The 17,068-nt window shown below is 43.9% G+C and overlaps 1 long non-coding RNA gene across 1 annotated transcript; it reads left to right on the forward strand.

Moving 5' to 3' along the window:
• Nucleotides 1-4,761: 4,761 nt before the first annotated feature.
• On the forward strand, nt 4,762-10,117 carry LOC123385521. The gene is made up of 3 exons (XR_006598202.1): nt 4,762-8,375; nt 8,638-8,873; nt 9,595-10,117. It is a non-coding gene; the product is annotated as an uncharacterized LOC123385521 (long non-coding RNA).
• The last annotated feature ends 6,951 nt before the right edge of the window (nt 10,118-17,068 follow it).

Consider the following 17,068-nt stretch of genomic DNA (forward strand, 5'->3'; position numbering starts at 1 on the left):
CATGACTGCTACTTAATTTCTTCAGGAATACCTAAGTGGGAGCTACAATACATCTTTGTTTAGCGGCTTTGGTTTTCATTAAATTTAATTAACTCTCCCAGAAGCTTTAAATTTAGGGCAACTTCAAAACGCAGGTGGCTTCTGTTAAGTATAATTATATTCTGTTTATAGCTGCTGTGGAATGGGGAAGCTGGGCTGTCAGATCCAAAGCCTTTAACAGGCTCTCTAGTGTTTCAGGTTCAGAGAGTCCCATTTCCAAGCCCAGCCTGCCTGCCTGTCTTCTCACCTTCCTCTCTTCCTCCCTCCCCTTTTGCAGAAGGCTTAGGCTAATGTAAACTTAACAAAACCCACCCAGTTATACTTACAACCTTACTAAAAAGTCAAGGTCAACATTACAGGGATGGTTTTGTCAGAAGGGCTCTAAGCCCAGCTGTTGATCCCTGGGGCAGGTTGGGGTCCTTGAGTTCACCAGATTCTGTGTCCAAAAAACCAAGTGGCCACCAGCACTGGAGAGGATGAGACAGAGATCTGGGCTGCCTTCATGGCAAACACCAACTGCTAGGGAATGGAGACTTAGGTGCACAGAGTGCCCTCACCTTCTGTTGGACCCTTTGCCTTTGAACTAAATGTATCCTTTTATATCTGGATTGATTCATTTATCATGTTTTTTAAATTTACTTTTGATAGACAGCGAGAGCAAGGGAGGGACAGAGAGAGAGAGAGAGAGAGAGAGAGAGAGAGAGAGAGAGAGAGAGAGAGAGAGAGAGAGAGGGAGAGAGAGAGAGAGAGAATCCCAAGCAGGCTCTGTGATGTCAACGCAGAGCCCGACACAGGGCTCACACTCACGAACCCTGAGATCAGGACCTGAGCTGAAATCAAGAGTTGAACACTTAACCGACTGAGCCACCCAGGTGCCCCTATGCCTGGATTTAGAAAGGACCACGCAAATTTGTCACACAGGTAGTGCACTAGCATGACAGAAAGCCTTCTGATGTAACCATCAGTGTCCCCCAAATGACAAACCGAGTCACAGAAGGAATTTGCTCCAGGTCAGTTTTCTGCGCCCTCACCTATGTGCAGTCCTGCAAACTGAAGTGCATTTAGGGAGGGGTAGGGAGGACGAAGTGTTCTTAAACAGTACGCAAAACCTGCCCTTCCCACTCTGTCACGTTCATGGGAGATGAGCTCCTTCTCAGAGATGCCAGAACAGGTGCGCTGGGTCTGCAATTCAGCTGATTTGGGATCAGCGTTTTCTCCGCCTAGCCGAGAGCATAATGTATCATTGCAAAGATAATGAGAAAAGGTAGGAGTCTGATGAAGTCCAAAGTGTTTTGGTTCTCTTGATAGAAACTACCCTTCCTTGGGTCTGAACTCGGACGATCTAGGTCGATTCGATTTTGTCGGAAGGAAACAATTTTCTTGTAAATTTGCAAGCAGATGCTGTCCCTATTCATGTCCATTTTATTTGATTCCAGCTGTACTCCCGTGAACATTTAATGACATGCATAATTGTTATTATGGTCTGTGGTTACTGGGGATAAGTGTCAGGCAGTTGAATAAATCATTGTGATTAGTGCTAATTACCAAATGTTCCTAAGTTTTGTTTCTCTTTTACAGTTGTTTGGTATCTACAGTCAGCGATGCTATAACCGATTTTTCAATACTACCAGTTTGCCTGTTATCCACGCACAATAAAAACATGTCTCTTCTTTCAGGATTGAATATGAAACTGGATGCCAGATGATATCTAGGAATTTTTTTAAGGGCAGCTGTGGTGTTCTCTTATGTAAGAAAATGTGCTGGGATGTCTGGGTGGCTCAGTTGGTTAAGTGATCGGCTCTCCATTTTAGCTCAGGTCATGATCTCACGGTTCGTCAGTTCGAGCCCCTTGTCGGCCTCTGTGCTGACAGCGCGGTCCCCTGCTCACACTTGCTCACTCTCTCTCAAAAATAAATAAACATTTAAAAGAAAGTGTCCTTCTGTTAGAGAAATGACACACTGAATTATGTAGGGTCAAAGAGATAAGAGTTGATGATACTGTTCTGTTTTTTGTGCACATTTGAACATTTTCATAAAAAAAGGTAGTCCCCTCATATATGTAAGTGTAGTGCAAAGCCAATGCATCTCATCCTCCCAGATATCAGGTTCCAGTCACAGCCCTCCTTCCAAAGGTGGCCAGTAATGCTGGCTCAGTCACACCCCCTTTTTAGGAAACTGCCCTGTTCACAGTTCTTGATATCCTTAATTATAGGCTATAGCCTTTTTCATTATGCCTCTTTTTTAAAAAAAAATTTTAATGTTTATTTTTGAGGGGGGTAGAGAGAGAGAATGGGGGTGAGGCAGACAGAGAGGGGGACAGAGGATCTGTGCTGTCCACAGAGGCTGACTCAGGGCTCGAATTCATGAATGGTGAGATCATGACCTGAGCCAAAGTTGGATGCTTAACCAAATGAGCCACCCAGGCGCCCCTCATTACCCTGACTTCTTGGACACAGTAAGTTGAGGTAAAAGGCTATATTGTGGCCTTAGGTCTAAGCTGTGTTTTCCAACTCTGTTTATAAGAAGCTGCTCATTTAGGGGAATCACTGGATATTTGTGTAATCCAACGAAAGACATTGATCCAGTGACCTACCACCCTCTGTCCAGTTTGAAAAGATGAGTAAAGAGTCCTGGGAAATGCTGGGGGTCCTCCTGAGTTTTTGTGATAACAAGAGACACCCCTGTGTGTCCTAATGGGCCCAGGATCCTGGCATCTGGTGTGGCACTGGTGTGTGTAGGAAAGGACAAGTTGTGTTTTTTTTTTTTATGTTTATGTTTATTTTTTTATTAAAAAATTTTTTTGAATGTTTATTTCCTTTTGAGACACAGTGCAAGCAGGGGTGGGGCAGAAAGAGAGGGAGACACAGAATCCAAAGCGGGCTCTAGGCTCTGAGCTGTCAGCACAGAGCCTGAAGTGGGCTTGAACTCACGAGCCATGAGATGATTTGAGCTGAAGTCGGACGCTTAACCGACTAAGCCACATAGTTGCCCCCATGTTTATTTACTTTGAGAGAGAGAGAGAGAGAGCACATGTAGGGGAGGGACAGAAAGAGAGGGCGACAGAGGATGTGAAAGGGGGCTCCGCGCTGACAGTAGCGAGGCTGAGGCGGGGCTTGAACTCATGAACCCGCAAGATCATGACCTGAGCCGAAGTGGGACGCTCAACCAACTGAACCACCCAGGCGCCCCAAGGCATGCTCTTGACATTCAGGCTGACCCTGTATGGCAGTTGGGATATTTGTGCTGGAGAACAAGGGCTCCAGTCCCTCAGGTGCCACTTTCCTCTGGCTTTGCTCCCACCTACCATATCCCTTCTATTTCCGGGAAACAATTCTCAACCATTCCCTGAAAATTTGCCCTCCAACTACTTGCTGCTGGCCAAAACAGCACTATTGGGAGAGGGTACCACAATCTGTCCTCAGTGATTAAGTGCATAAAAGCGAACACCTGGCTGGGATGAAGCATTGGAATTCATTTACCTTGAAGTATAATCAGTCAAAAAAATTAAGTGGTGATATGAGAGGTTTTCTAATGAGAGGGAAGAAGGTGGTGGGGAGGGTGCCTGGCAAGCCGAAGAGGCCACTCAGGACTCACTCCGGTCTGTGCCTGGACTAACAAAGGGCCTTCCTTCCTTCCTTCTGTGGCCTTGACTGCCTAAGGCAAGGAAGACCCCAAGGGGAACGGTGACCCTTGCTTTTGAAGCCAGGAGGCTCCCTGCTACATTTGCCTGAAGGAGATGAATTTCATTGCTCTGCAGTGTTAGGTTTTCTTTCTCCAAATGTGAAGGGGGAAGAAGCCTCTTAGCTTCAGAGAAGACAGGCAGCCATAACCAGAGAGCAGCCAACATGGCTGACGTGTTTTCCATGGACTTAGGAACCAGGGTGACCACCTCATTTTGGATAGTAGAACAGTTGGGTTCTCCTCTCTGACTCTGTGATGTCAAGTCGGGGGGCTGCACAACTGAACTGGGCCACACAAGGTCTTCTTATTTATGGTTTGAAATTCTTGCTCCGTGCCATAAATCAATTGTAGTCATTAATATGTTCTGGCATTGTTTTCAATCATTATGTTGGTTGTGAGAAGATAATTCAGAGGGTTTGTTGTGGGGGGGGTGGTGATGGTGTTTGTTTGTTTGCTTGTTTAATGTTTACTTTTGAGAAAGAGACAGAGTGCAATGGGGGAGGGGCAGAGAGGGAATGAGACACAGAATCCGAAGCAGACTCCAGGCTTCGAGCTGTCAGTACAGAGCCTGATACAGGGCTCGAACTCACGAAATTTGAGATCATGACCTGAGCCAAAGTCAGACCTTTAACCCTTAACCAAATGAGCCACCCCGTGCCCCTCGTGTTTTTTATTTTTTTCTCCTGCCCTTAGGGAGTTCACAGTTTATTTTATTATTATTATTATTATTATTATTATTATTATTTTTGATAGAGAGGGAGAGAGAGTGAGCATTCAGGGAAGGGGCAGAGAGAGGGAGAGAAAGAATCCCAAGCAGGCTCCACACTGTCAGCGCAGAGCCTGATGCAGGGTTCAAACTCACAAATGGTAAGATCATGACCTGAGCCAAAATCAAGAGTCAGTTGCTTAAATGACTGAGCCAACTGGTGTTTGTCTTTTTCATTTATTTATTTATTTTATTTTTTTGAGAGAGAGACACACACAGAGTGTGACTGGGGGAGGGACAGAGAGAGAGGGAGACACAGAATCTGAAGCAGGCTCCAGGCTCTGAGCTGTCTGCACAGAGCCTGACGTGGGGTTTGAACCCAGGAACCAGGAGATAATGACCTGAGCCTAAGTCAGACCCTTAACTACTGAGCCATGCAGGCACCCCACCAGGTGTTTGTCTTTAGTAAAGATTATCCATGACTTCTCCCCAAACTATCCCAAGGTAATCAGCACATAATTTTGCTCGATGATGAAAATAGCAGTGCCCTGTGAAACCTCTTTTGTGCCAGGGACTCTGAGCCGAAGCTATATTGTGAGTGCATCTGTAAATGGCTGGGCCTGAACAGGAATGAATTAAGGGGACTGTCAGGGGGATGTGAATCCCAGTCACATTACCCCCTCTTCTAGCCTCATCCAGCCTTTATTGCAGCCATGAGCTCATTGAGGGCATGGTTTTGCCTTTCTGAATTGTTCACAAGCTATTAAAGTGTTTGTAATAGTGGAAGCCAATATCAGATACTTCTCCATCCTATGAGTTTGGAGTCACTTGAAAATGTGCAGGGACTTCCGGAATTGCTAGTTTATGTCGAACCCTTAAAAGGGCTTGTGCTTTTAGAGGAATCTAAATAGTCAGGAGACTATTAGTCAGGAATCCTGACCTGGTGAGCAGTTTTCATCTGCTTTCAGAATATGACTAAAGTTTTTCTTCAGCAGGCTTTATCAGTGTCAGAAGATATGTGGTGATAAAGCCGTGATACTGAGACAAGGGTAACAACAGTCCAATAATGAAGCAGAGGGAGTCTGGAAAATTCTGGAAATCTAGGTAAGGGAGGAAGGTCCAGAATCTAGAAGGCCAGGAAATCTGCCAGATTTGGCAAGTGGTTTGCAAAATCCACCATATCTCGAAGTAGGCCGCCAACGAGTTTTTGACGGTGCTACCTGTTTTTCCAATCTTTTCAGTCTTTGCAATTGGTATGCGTTGAGAAAAGTTAGTATCTTTCCAGATAAGAGGTTAATGCCATGGGATTTATGTAGTGGTTTCCAAATTATGGTCATTGCACAAGCAGTGTCTTTACCATACGGTTCATTGTTGGAAATGCAAGTTCTTGGGCCTGGTCAGACCTACTGACTCAGCAGTCTGTGTTAACAAGTTTCCAGGTGATTCTGAGGCATGGTCAGGTCACAGCACCACCCCGTCTCCATGCCTTCAGTGGATTCCAGCCCCAGGAAGGTGGGATTTCCAGAACTCTTTGGTGAGAGGCGGTGGAGATCAGAGCCTGGTCTTCAAGCTCTTTTAGTAGCAAATGCTTATGTGGCCCGTTGAGCTGGGGTGGTGCAATTCGGCCACAAAGCCAACCACAATTTTTTGTTTTTTTTTCTAAAGCTCTGGAAGGTATCTCGCCTGTTTTAGTATAAAATACTCCTGAGCCTAAGAAGGGCAGTACTGACTTCATAAGGCAAAGGAAAAAGGGCAATTCTGGGAAACACCAAGATACATACCTGACTCATGGTGATTAAGTTGACAACATGAACATCACTGGGCCCCAGGGGGAACTTATGTGATGATATTAAATGGAAATGTATCCAAATGATTGTGCATAAAAATTAAATATGGATGGATAGTTACCATGAAACTGTTGAATTTCAGGAAAGGCAATTTTCGTTTGCAGAAATTACATTTTTAACTCTATGGCGGCTCAGAGGCAACATCAGGAGACTATAAGCATCATGGGAGTTTTGCCCATGTAGCCTGGGATCGGTTGTAACGGGTCCGAGGTGAGAAGCAAATTGTATGAAAATGGAATGTGAAACCTGTCTTGCAAATCATTATATTTGTGTAGTCCTTCAGATTAAAATGAATTCATTAGGTAATGCAAGGAATTCTAGTTGGGATATGGAATTTTATGACTATTCTCCTTTATAAATGTAACCAGAATGGATTAGGTGGCCACTGGGTAGACGTAAGTGTAATAATGTTCTCTTTAGTGAAATAGCTTGCGGAAGAATCAGTCGCTTTAGTATGAAGGGCGAGGAAGCTTTTGGACCACAGACTTACACGAACATGAAATGATCCAAAATTAAAAACAAACTATACCTCAAGCCAAACTCAAGGCTTTCTGAAAGATGAGAACCCTTATATGCATAATGGAGAAACCATCTATAAAACTAAAAATATCACCTTGGGGATGCCTTACCTTTGGGATATGAGGCTCTCAATCTTTTAAAATTACCCCTTCCCTTGCATGGATATTATATGCTGAAGAAAATTAGAGAACTCTTTCTGGCTGATTGGCTTCCCTCTCAGGCTATCCCGAAAGGTGAAATTATTTTTTAGAAGGCTGGATATAATATCAGACACCGACTAACAAAAGAGTTTCTCAACTCCTTGTGTGTCTCCTCTATGACTGATCCTTCCCATTATATCTTTCAGAAATAAATTGTGACTTAGATTTCCATGCGTCATTTTTGTAAACAATAGTCTATTAAATCTTTTAATAAAATATGTGCTAGCTGTTACTAGAAAAAAAACTGGAGTAATACATCTTCCTTGGAGTTCTAGTGAGAGTTCTTTTATGTTAATAGTGTTCTTTTTAACAAATGAAGCTTCAGGGTAAAACTCCATTCAGTAACACCTATGGGAAATAAATGATAAGCAATAAACCGTAATCAGAAATGCAATCAGAAAACAGGGAAACAGGCTAGCTTTTAACTTAAAGCTGGTTTTTTTTACCTCATAGGACATAAGCTGATCCAGGAAAGCTGGAGATATACGTCTATATGTAGTTATTAAATTAGGCAAGAGCACCTCTTCCTATAGCAGGCCTAAGTCTTTATAATTTACAGTAAGGTAAGAACACCTTCATTATGTTTAAAAAAGTTTTTTTAATGTTTTATTTATTTTTGAGAGACACAGAGTGCAAGCGAGGGGAGGGGCAGACAGAGAGGGAGAAACACACACACACACACACACACACACACACACACACACACACATATAAAAGATTACCTTAATATCTCCCAATAACATGAACTTGATACACTGAGCTTGGTGATGTATCCTACCCTTGTTCTCAAATGGCTGTGGGCTCAAGTTTGATCTTTTCTGGGGCCATTGTGTGGGAGTGAGACTGAGGTAGGGCAGATGCAGGCAACTACTGAAGAGGCCTGAAAGGGAGCAGGGATCTCTTTAGCCCAAATCTGCAGCATTGGGCAACCGGAGACATTTCTGGAATTGCTGGCAGTGACCTGAAAGTTTTGGCCAGCCTTGGGTCCCAGTATTCTGCTGTGTATTTAAGCCAGAGCAGACAATTACCACTAGATGGCATCACATTGCAGCGAGCCGGGTAAGTGTGAACTTTGTGACGTTGCCCCTCTTAGCCCCTGGTTGTGCAGGCTTGCCCCCAACATCTGGTTCACCTTGCAATTCAACAGCTCTGCGCTTACACAATGGATTTCTTTTGTTTGTTTGCACTCTACTTATCCAATTATGGGATTTTCTCTCCTATAGGCAAGGGAACTTAAAACAGATGAAATGGATATGTTCCTTGAAAAACATAAAATGGCGGAACTAGTGCAAATATAGAACACTTGAATAGAACCATCAATATTAAACAAATATTTCAGGAGGCTTCCCCTCCCTGGGACCCCAGGCTCAAGTTGTTTTACAGGTAAGTTCTACCAAACTTCCAAGAAACAGTTCATTTCTAACTCCTCCTAGATGTTCCAGAGAGTAAAAACTGCCCAGCTTATTTTATGGATCTAGAGAAATGAACAAGATTCACACTGTGTGTGGGGGTAGTGCACCCCTCTGCAGGGAGGTGGGGTTTCCTTAGTACCAGCTGAACTCTTGGAGCATGGGTGATGCCCACTGTGCCCAAAGATGTGCCACAAGGCTGCCAGATCCTTCCATTGTCCCTTCTCTCCCTCTAGCTCTCCAGAAGACTAGAGCTCTGTATGCTCTGGATTGGAGACCTAGAGGGGTAAGCGGGGACCACTGATGAACAAGGGGAGTGGTCCTCTGAAGGTGAAGCTGGGCCATGAAAAGAGGTACCTGAAGCCTGGGAACCACAAAATATCAGAACTGGGAGGGACCACAGAGACCACAGTTTCCAGATTATTGCACCATCACCTCTCTGACCAGGCTGAGTGAATGCCCTCTTCACTAGGTGAGGTTGTAACTACCTGTTAGCCACTCTCTCCTAGGACAGCTGGGACAGAAAGTCCTTCCTGGGACTGAGCTGAAATCTACTTCTCTGGGGACTAACCAGAGAACATGATCTGTCTAGTTGAGGCGCTAACCCCGGGAAGTGAACAGCAACCAGCTGGGAAAAAAACAGAGACTTCGGGTCTGTGGTGCAGAGGTTATACAACCAGCGCTAAATCTGTGCTGGCTTTCACACACCTGGGGCTTGAAGCAGATGGAAACAGATCAAGGACGTGTAGGGTCCTGACCACAGGAGCCAATGGCAGCTGGGTTTGCTGCTTTGCATACACCTGCTGTTGCTGGATAGCACAGGGTATGAATGTGAGAGGCTTCTCTATTACATAGCTGTCTCCCCTTATCCGCGGTTTTACTTTCTGCGGTTTCAGTTACTCTCGGTTAACAAAGTCCAGAAGAAGATGGTCCTTCTTCTGACAGCAGTATACGTAGCCGAATGCTACATCACAAAGCCTGTGTCATTCACCTCGATTCATTTTACTGCACACGCATGGTATCATCTCACGTGGTCCCGAGAAGAAGGCTGAGTATAGTATAATAAAATATTTTGAGAGGGAGAGACCACATCCACATAAATTTTATTGCAGTATGTTGTTATAATTGTTCTATTTTATTAGATGTTGTTAATCTCTGACTGTGCCTAATCTATAAATTAAACTTTATCATAGGTGTGTATGTAGAGGAAAAAACGTAGCCCATATAGGATTCAGTACTGTCTGTGGTTGCTGGCATCTACTGGGAGTCTTGGAACATACTCTCCACCGATAAGAGTGAACTGCTGTCCAGATATCGTTTCTCTATCAGTCCATGGAGAGGGATGAGGGATTCCCGCCAGAAAGACTGTATCTAGGAATTAACTTATTCAAGATTATGCACATGCTCTATGGAGACAAGTTTAAAATGTAAGTAAAGGACATAGAGGATGATCTGAGTAAATGGAGAGACATTTCATGAGATGACTTAAACATGAACATGGTGATTCTTCATATATTATCTGTGATTTCAATTCAATCCCAATAAAAAAATTTCATTTGGATTTTTTTCGATAAACTTGATAGGGTTTACTCTGAAATTTATACAGAATAATTAAAGTCCACAAATACTGAGCCAGTCTCTTTAAAAAAATTTTTCTTAGGGGTGCCTGCGTGGCTCAGTTGGTTAGGCGTCCAACTTTGGCTCAGGTCATGATCTCACGGTTTGTGGGTTTGAGCCCCCCGTCAGGCTCTGTGTGGACAGCTCAGAGCCTGGAGCCTGTTTCAGATTCTGTGTTTCCCTCTCTCTCTGCCCCTCCCCTGTTCAGGTTCTGTCTCTGTCTCAAAAAATGTTTATTTTTTAGAGGGGGGGGCAGAGAGAGAGAGAGAGAGAGAGAGAGAGAGGAGCAGAGAGAGAGGGAGACACAGAATCTGAAGCAGGCTCCAGGCTCTAAGCTGTCAGCACAGAGACCGACAGGGGGCTCGAACACACAAACTGTGAGATCATGACCTGAGCTGAAGTTGGACACTCAACCGACTGAGCACCCCTACCCTCGTAACAATTTTTAAGTGTAGAGTACTGTTAACTATGTGCACAATGTTGTATGGCAGATGTCCAGAAGTTTTTCACAGTAAGCCAATCTTGACAGGGAAGAGTAAGTGGGGTAACATTCCCTGGGCAGATATTAAGACAGACTCCAGAGCCATAGTAATTAAGCCAGTGTGATACTGGTACAAGGACAGACCAACCAATGCGATAGGAGGAACAGCTTAAAACAGACTCATACACTGATTGGAAGGTGATATAATATGAAGGTTGCACCCTAAGTCAACGGGGGAAAGGAAGGGCTGTGTAATAGATGCTACTGGAAAATGAGGCTCATTCTATGGAAAAAATAACACTGACCTTGTCATCACACCACACAAAATGGTAGCTTCCGGATGAATAAAAAATCTAAATAGGAGAGCTGAAATGATACAGTTGTTTGAAGAAAAGGTAGGAGAATTTGTTGTGACCTTAGGTAGGGAAGGATTTATTAAGTAAAGCTTCAGATGTAAAATCCATACCAAAAAAAGTTGATTTTCAGGACATCTGGGAAATGTTATTACAAAGATCAGAATAGACTAGAAATAAAGCGGTGAATGCCCACAAGGGATTGATACCTAGAACACAGAGAATGCCTGCAAATTAACAGGAAAAAGATACAAACTCTAGTGGAAAATGGCAAAGTATTACAGGAAAGAAAAATTTCCAGAATACCTGCAAAATTCTACAAGGACATACGCAAAGAAAAGAATATATATGGTTATCTTTGAAGAGGAAGAGAAGAGTGGGATTTAAAACCATATACATGTGAATAAACGGTAAAAAGGATTCATTTAGATAAGTAGGTGAGGAGACTTTTCGGACTAGTGAACGGAGTGTCACCAAGGGAGAAGCATGATAAACTGAGTCTTCTCTGAAGGAGACTCAAAAAGAAAAAAGAGAGTTGCAGATACCTGTTCCTTTAAACGTCAAGCCTACCCCACCTGCCTGGTTTTATTCCTTGAAATCATGTAAACACCTTCCCTTTAGATCATCGGGTAGCCTCAGAGGCTGCCTTGATTACTGGAAGGAATGGATATAGGGCACCTGGCAAAGAGCATAAACTCAAATGTGAGTTTCCTTTTGCCATTTTATTTACTTATTTTTTATTTTATTTTATTTTTTTATTTTAGAGAGAGAGCAATGGGTGAGCGGGGGAGAGGAGCAGAGGGAGGGAGAAAGACACAGAGAATCTTATGCAGGCTCCATGCAGAGCCCGACGCACGGCTCGCTCCCATGATTGTGAGATGCTGACCTGAGCGGAAATCAAGAGTTGGAGGCTCTGAGCAACCCGGCCCCTTCTCTTGGCATTTTAATGTTGTCTTTTTCAGTGGCTTTTCTGCCAACACTTCTTGACTGAAGACCTTTAAAAATCGATCACCATCGGGGTCTTTCTCTTCTGTTTTCCTCCATCTATTTTGAAGGATGGTCACGATAGGGCTCTACTACAGGTGTGTCTCCTGAGTGCCCTTTTTTCTGGGGATCACACGTCTATGAACGCAGCCTGGGACAGCATGAGCAAAGTGGACAGCTACGTCCCCCTGATGATTCATATCAAGATCCTGCCCCCACCCCTCCATCGCTGTGCTGGACGTCCATCCCGGAAGTCATGCTGCTAAAACCCTTTCTCCCCCATCTTCTCCTCTCACAGGTGTTTCTTTGATTAAGTAAAAGACAGGATGCAGATCCATGTTGGGTTTTATTTTGTGAAATTTGGCCTCACCTTTGCCTTCGGCTTGTCAGTTGTGCTCTCACAGAAGTTCCTCTGGGTTTGTACCCTTCCCGAATTCCATATATGTGTTGTGCGGATTTCCGTGGCCCTTGTGAGCAGAGCGAGCAAGGACAAATTGGTGGATGTTATGGAAAGGGAGGTTGAGCCTCAAGGTAAGGAAAAGCCTTTAAAAATCAGAACGGTCTCAACATGGAATGGATTTCCATGGAAGGTTAGGGAATTTCCTTTAAAAATTTTTAAAAAATATTTATTTTTGAGAGAGAGAGAGAGAGAGAGAGAGAGCTAGCGCGTGACAGGGATGGGCAGAGAGAGAGGGAGACACAGAATCTGAAGCAGGCTCCAGGTTCCGAGCTGTCAGCACAGAGCCCAATGCCGGGCTCGAACTCATGAACTATGAGATCATGCCCTGAGCTAAAGTCAGTTGCTCAACTGACTGAGCCACCCAGGTGCCCCAGGTTAGGGAATTTCTTGTCACAAGAGGTGTGTCAGATATGCCTGCTTGATCAAGCTGTGGATGGTGGAGTCCAGGGACCGTGGACCCTCCTGACACATTAGCATCATCTGGAGAGGTTTTGGTACCCTCCCCCCAGTGCTTGCCCCCTGCCCTCAGATATTCTTATGTAATTGGTTTGGCATGGGAGTAGACATCACTTTTTTTTTCCACCAAGCTCTCTGGGTGATTCCAATGTGCCCCGTAGCTGAGAGCATCTTAAAAAAAAAAAAAGAGGGGTGTCTGGGTGGCTCAGTTGGATAAGTGTCTGACTTAGGCTCAGGTCATGATTTCATGATTCATGAGTTCAAGCCCCGGAGTCTGCTTGGGAGTCTCTTTCTGCCTCTGCTTTTCTGTCCCTCTCTCTCTCTCACAATAAAGAAGTAAATAAAACATAAAAAAAAAAAAATGAAAGGGAATTTCAGGTTAGGGAGTTTGGGTTTAACAACAGAAAGTTCTTCTCTGACGTGATAGTATTTTAAGTTCCTATTTGGTATGAGGATTGTGCTCAGGTGCTTTTTGAGGCCAACTTGCTCTTCCTCACCTGTTTTCCTTCATCTGGGCTGTGTCCCGAGGCCACCTGGAGCTGTCTTTGTGGAAGGAGGGAGCTTGCCACTCTTGAGGCTGCTCTGACTTGGGCCGCTGGTTTTCACTCCCTTGGGGACCGATGGCCTGAAAGTGCCCTCTTACCTTCCCGCACTGGAAATCACAGCACTCTCTCCGAAGGGACAATTTTCTGTGGAATTGGCTATTTAACTAGCAGCTCGAGATTGAAGAAAACACATTTCACTGTGGAAAGGCCAACGACAGTAGGCGTGAGTGTACAATTTTCTTTTTTGGGGGTGCATATGCGGAACGGGTTTAGTAAATCCCAGATTCCCGTTTTCTTAGGCCATTGGAAAAGACATTAAGGCATGACGACAAGGTCCTCCATCTGGGGGCACCTGTTAATTATTTGCAACCTGCAAGGACGAAGATAAGTTTGGGAAGAGAAGGAGGGTGAGGGCAGACAGGGTGAGAAATCGGCCGCAGAACCCCAGCTTGTAATGGGAGTTATCACCTCAAGTCCCCTCCCAAGAGTTTGCCTCCTGTTTTTCTGCAGAGAACTTAGCATGAAATTTCATTTCTCCGATGCTCCTTCCCCTCTGTCCTTTTCAACTCACTGTCTGTTCTGTCTTTTCAGCTCCCCTGTAGGTAGGCTGGCTTTGCTGTGACACGGCGCCATTTTATAGAGTTAATTCTTCTCTTGCCTGCTTTCAGGAAAAAGATCAGGGCTTGACATTATAACAGGACTCTTTAAATGCCTGGGAGGGGGTAAGGTTCACTAAAATAAAATCAGCTGCTTGGACGTGAGTAGCAACAAGTCTCACTCCCAAACCTTAACCTTCCTACCATTAAAATGTTAAATGTAAACAAGATGGACCCTGACGTTACCTTAAATACATGCCTTCCTTAAAAACAAAACAGAACAAACCTAATTTTCAGGTAAATTTTCCCAGCTGGTTTCATAGGTTTCTCTTCTTAACCTGATTAAGTGGCCATATATTCCTTCCTCAATCCTTGGTGGAGTGTGGTGAGGTGCATGGGAATGAAAAATTCACCGTGTGAAGAAAATTCTGTTACCTTGTTGGTGAGCGAGCCAACCTTTGCTGGGTTGGCTTTAGTGAGCCATGGCCGAAAGTGACGCTCTCCACTTAGCCCCCCCCCCCCCCATTGCCCTCCTGGAGCCACAGTGACTGGGTCACACGTGGCTGGAGCTGTAGATGAGGAGGAGGGGAATCTGAAGGATGGGAGCAGGCGCTTCTTATTCATGGAATGAAACCCTGTCTTTCTAAGAGAACAAAAGCCAGTTTATGTTAGTATGGATTGCTTTTTAATTCATATGATTTTAGGGAGGATGACAAAAATGCTCACACAAAACAAGAAATGCTAGGCTCTTCAGAACTTCTGGGTGGTGTGCAGTGCCCAGAAGCTTCTAGAGAACAAAACACAGTAATGGTTGTAAGGGAGGGTAGGTGAGGGGGTGTCAGCTTTGGCCTTGATCTACTCAGAGGTTTTGCTTTAGAAGTCTGGTTCCTGAAAGGTCTAGGGATGGATAAATGCTGTGGCTCCAGGAAGGTCTTAGCAGTTCTGGGCTCCCTTATGAATCATTTGCTTGACTATAAGAAGTAGGCATAAAGAATTTGCTAATCAAGAGTCAGTGCCCTGTGGCCTGGTGGACATTGACAATGTTGGCATGATCCATGTAACAGATAAAACACCTCCATTTGAAGCTTCTGGAAGGCTTTCCTCATTGGAGGGTGCAGGCACCACCATTACCTGGAGATTCTTCGAAGCAGGAGGAAACGTGGTGTCCAGAAAGAGGTCCTCAGACTACCAAAGCTCCCTACCCTCTGGGTCCCGGCTGCCTGAGCCTTTTGGTTCAATTTGAAAACTAAGCCCCCACCATAATTAGCTCCTGATGAGTAAGTGGAGGCTGTTGAGAACCGTGTTAGGGGATGTGATGCAAATGAGTTTTAATAATTAGGTAAATTTGAACTATTTTGATTCAACTCAGATGATCCCAGAACTGTCTGATGAAGAAAGACACAGTGAATGTAAATGGTGCCTTGGTGTATATACGCCTGATATCCTTTACATACATATGAGTGTCCATCTTTATATGCAGATCATTGATCTTTTCTAGCTCTTGTTATCATCAGTTTAAGCAATCCCTCCACTTAGGTTTTTATTTTCATGTGACCTGAAAATGAAAAGAAAAATGTGGATGCCCTCCCAATAATGTTCTTGGAACAATCTGATTCTGAGTGGCTGCCTCCTGGAGGATTTCCCTGGGACTGTTCCTCCTGGCCTTCCCCTATCCCCCTGCTAGAGGTTTCCACACGGCGGGCCCACCTCCAGCATCTCAGCCCTGGTGGGTACCCTTGTTTTCAGACGGCTATGGCACTATCAGGAGATTCTGTTCTTCTTCTAGGAAATGTTACAGCTTTCCCCAGAGCTGTGTCCTATAACTACAGAGACCACAGGGCCTGTGGGGAAATATTTTCACTTTGTTTTAGCTGAACACAGGATAGTTGGAGCAAAACTGAAACTGCTACTGAGAAAGAAGAAAAGCATGGCTATTCCGTGGGCAACCAGTTGTTTCTGTCCCACTTCATTTTCATTTCTGGAAAAATCTTGAGTTTATGAAAGTAAAGTGCCTGTTGATAATACAGACAGTAATCTGGTCCCCAAGGCAAAGATGGTTTCAATATCTCCCAAGACCTCTCAAAGCAACCACACAAACCAATGATGGTTTTGCATCACAGTGTGTGTGTGTGTGTGTGTGTGTGTGTGTGTGTGTGTGTATACATATACATATATATATATATATTTTTTTTTTTTTTTAACACGACTGATCTTCTGCCCTTTGGTCTAGTTTGGGGAGAAGTTTGTACCCCTGGAAAGGAAATGAAAGGAAAAAAAAGATGAGGCTCTATTAGTAACTACTGTATCCCTGTGAATGGAATCTCTTGGTTTGAACCAGTGTCACCGTTTAACAGATAAGGAAATTGAAGCTTAGAGAGATTAAGCCCTTTTGCTGCAGGTGTTTGTTGAGTACCTGTAAGTGCACATTCTAAGTGTTTGGGACTCATTCATTAGTGAAGAAAACAGGGTTTTCTGGCTCAGGGGCCAAGTTCCCACCTGCAGCCACAGAATGGAGACTGGAAGGCAAGTGTCTTAAATGCACTTTGCCACATTGCTTAGGGCCAAAAGGACTGGACCTTTAAGGTTATTTGAAATTAAAGTTAAAAAAAAAATACTGTGATGCAAAACCATCATTGGTTTGTGTGGTTGCTTTGAGAGGTGTTGGGAGATACTGAAACCGTCTTTACTTTGGGGACCTGATTGACCTCCAGGTCAAAAGACAATTTGGTAATACCTGCTGACTACCTTCCAGTTCCCATCCACCCAACTTTGGCTTTTTTTCCTTTTATTTTCTTTCTTCTTTTTTTTTTTAATCTCCTCTCAGTTTTTTTTTTTTTTAAGTCCTGTAAATGAGAGGGTTCAAGAGAAGACAGAGTAAGTCTCCTTCCAAATAATACTTGAAAGGGAAATAACCCATTTGGATGAAAACAGGTAGGTATCCAGTTAATAGGGATTTGCCTTGTGTGGACAAGTTGTTTTGAAAAAAAATCTGGAAAAAGCAATAGGAACTATTTTGAAAAACCGTATCTACATGTTCATAACAAAAAATTTTATTCTTTACTTTCATTTTGGAAAAATATATTTTTTCTAACGATGCTGCCATTAATAAAAACCCTTTGGAATTCCTCCTATCCTACTGATTTAAAAACCACTTCATAAGTGACAAGAGAAATGT

This window comes from Felis catus, chromosome A1 (genome assembly GCF_018350175.1).
Source record: "Felis catus isolate Fca126 chromosome A1, F.catus_Fca126_mat1.0, whole genome shotgun sequence".
Taxonomy (NCBI): Eukaryota; Metazoa; Chordata; class Mammalia; order Carnivora; family Felidae; genus Felis; species Felis catus.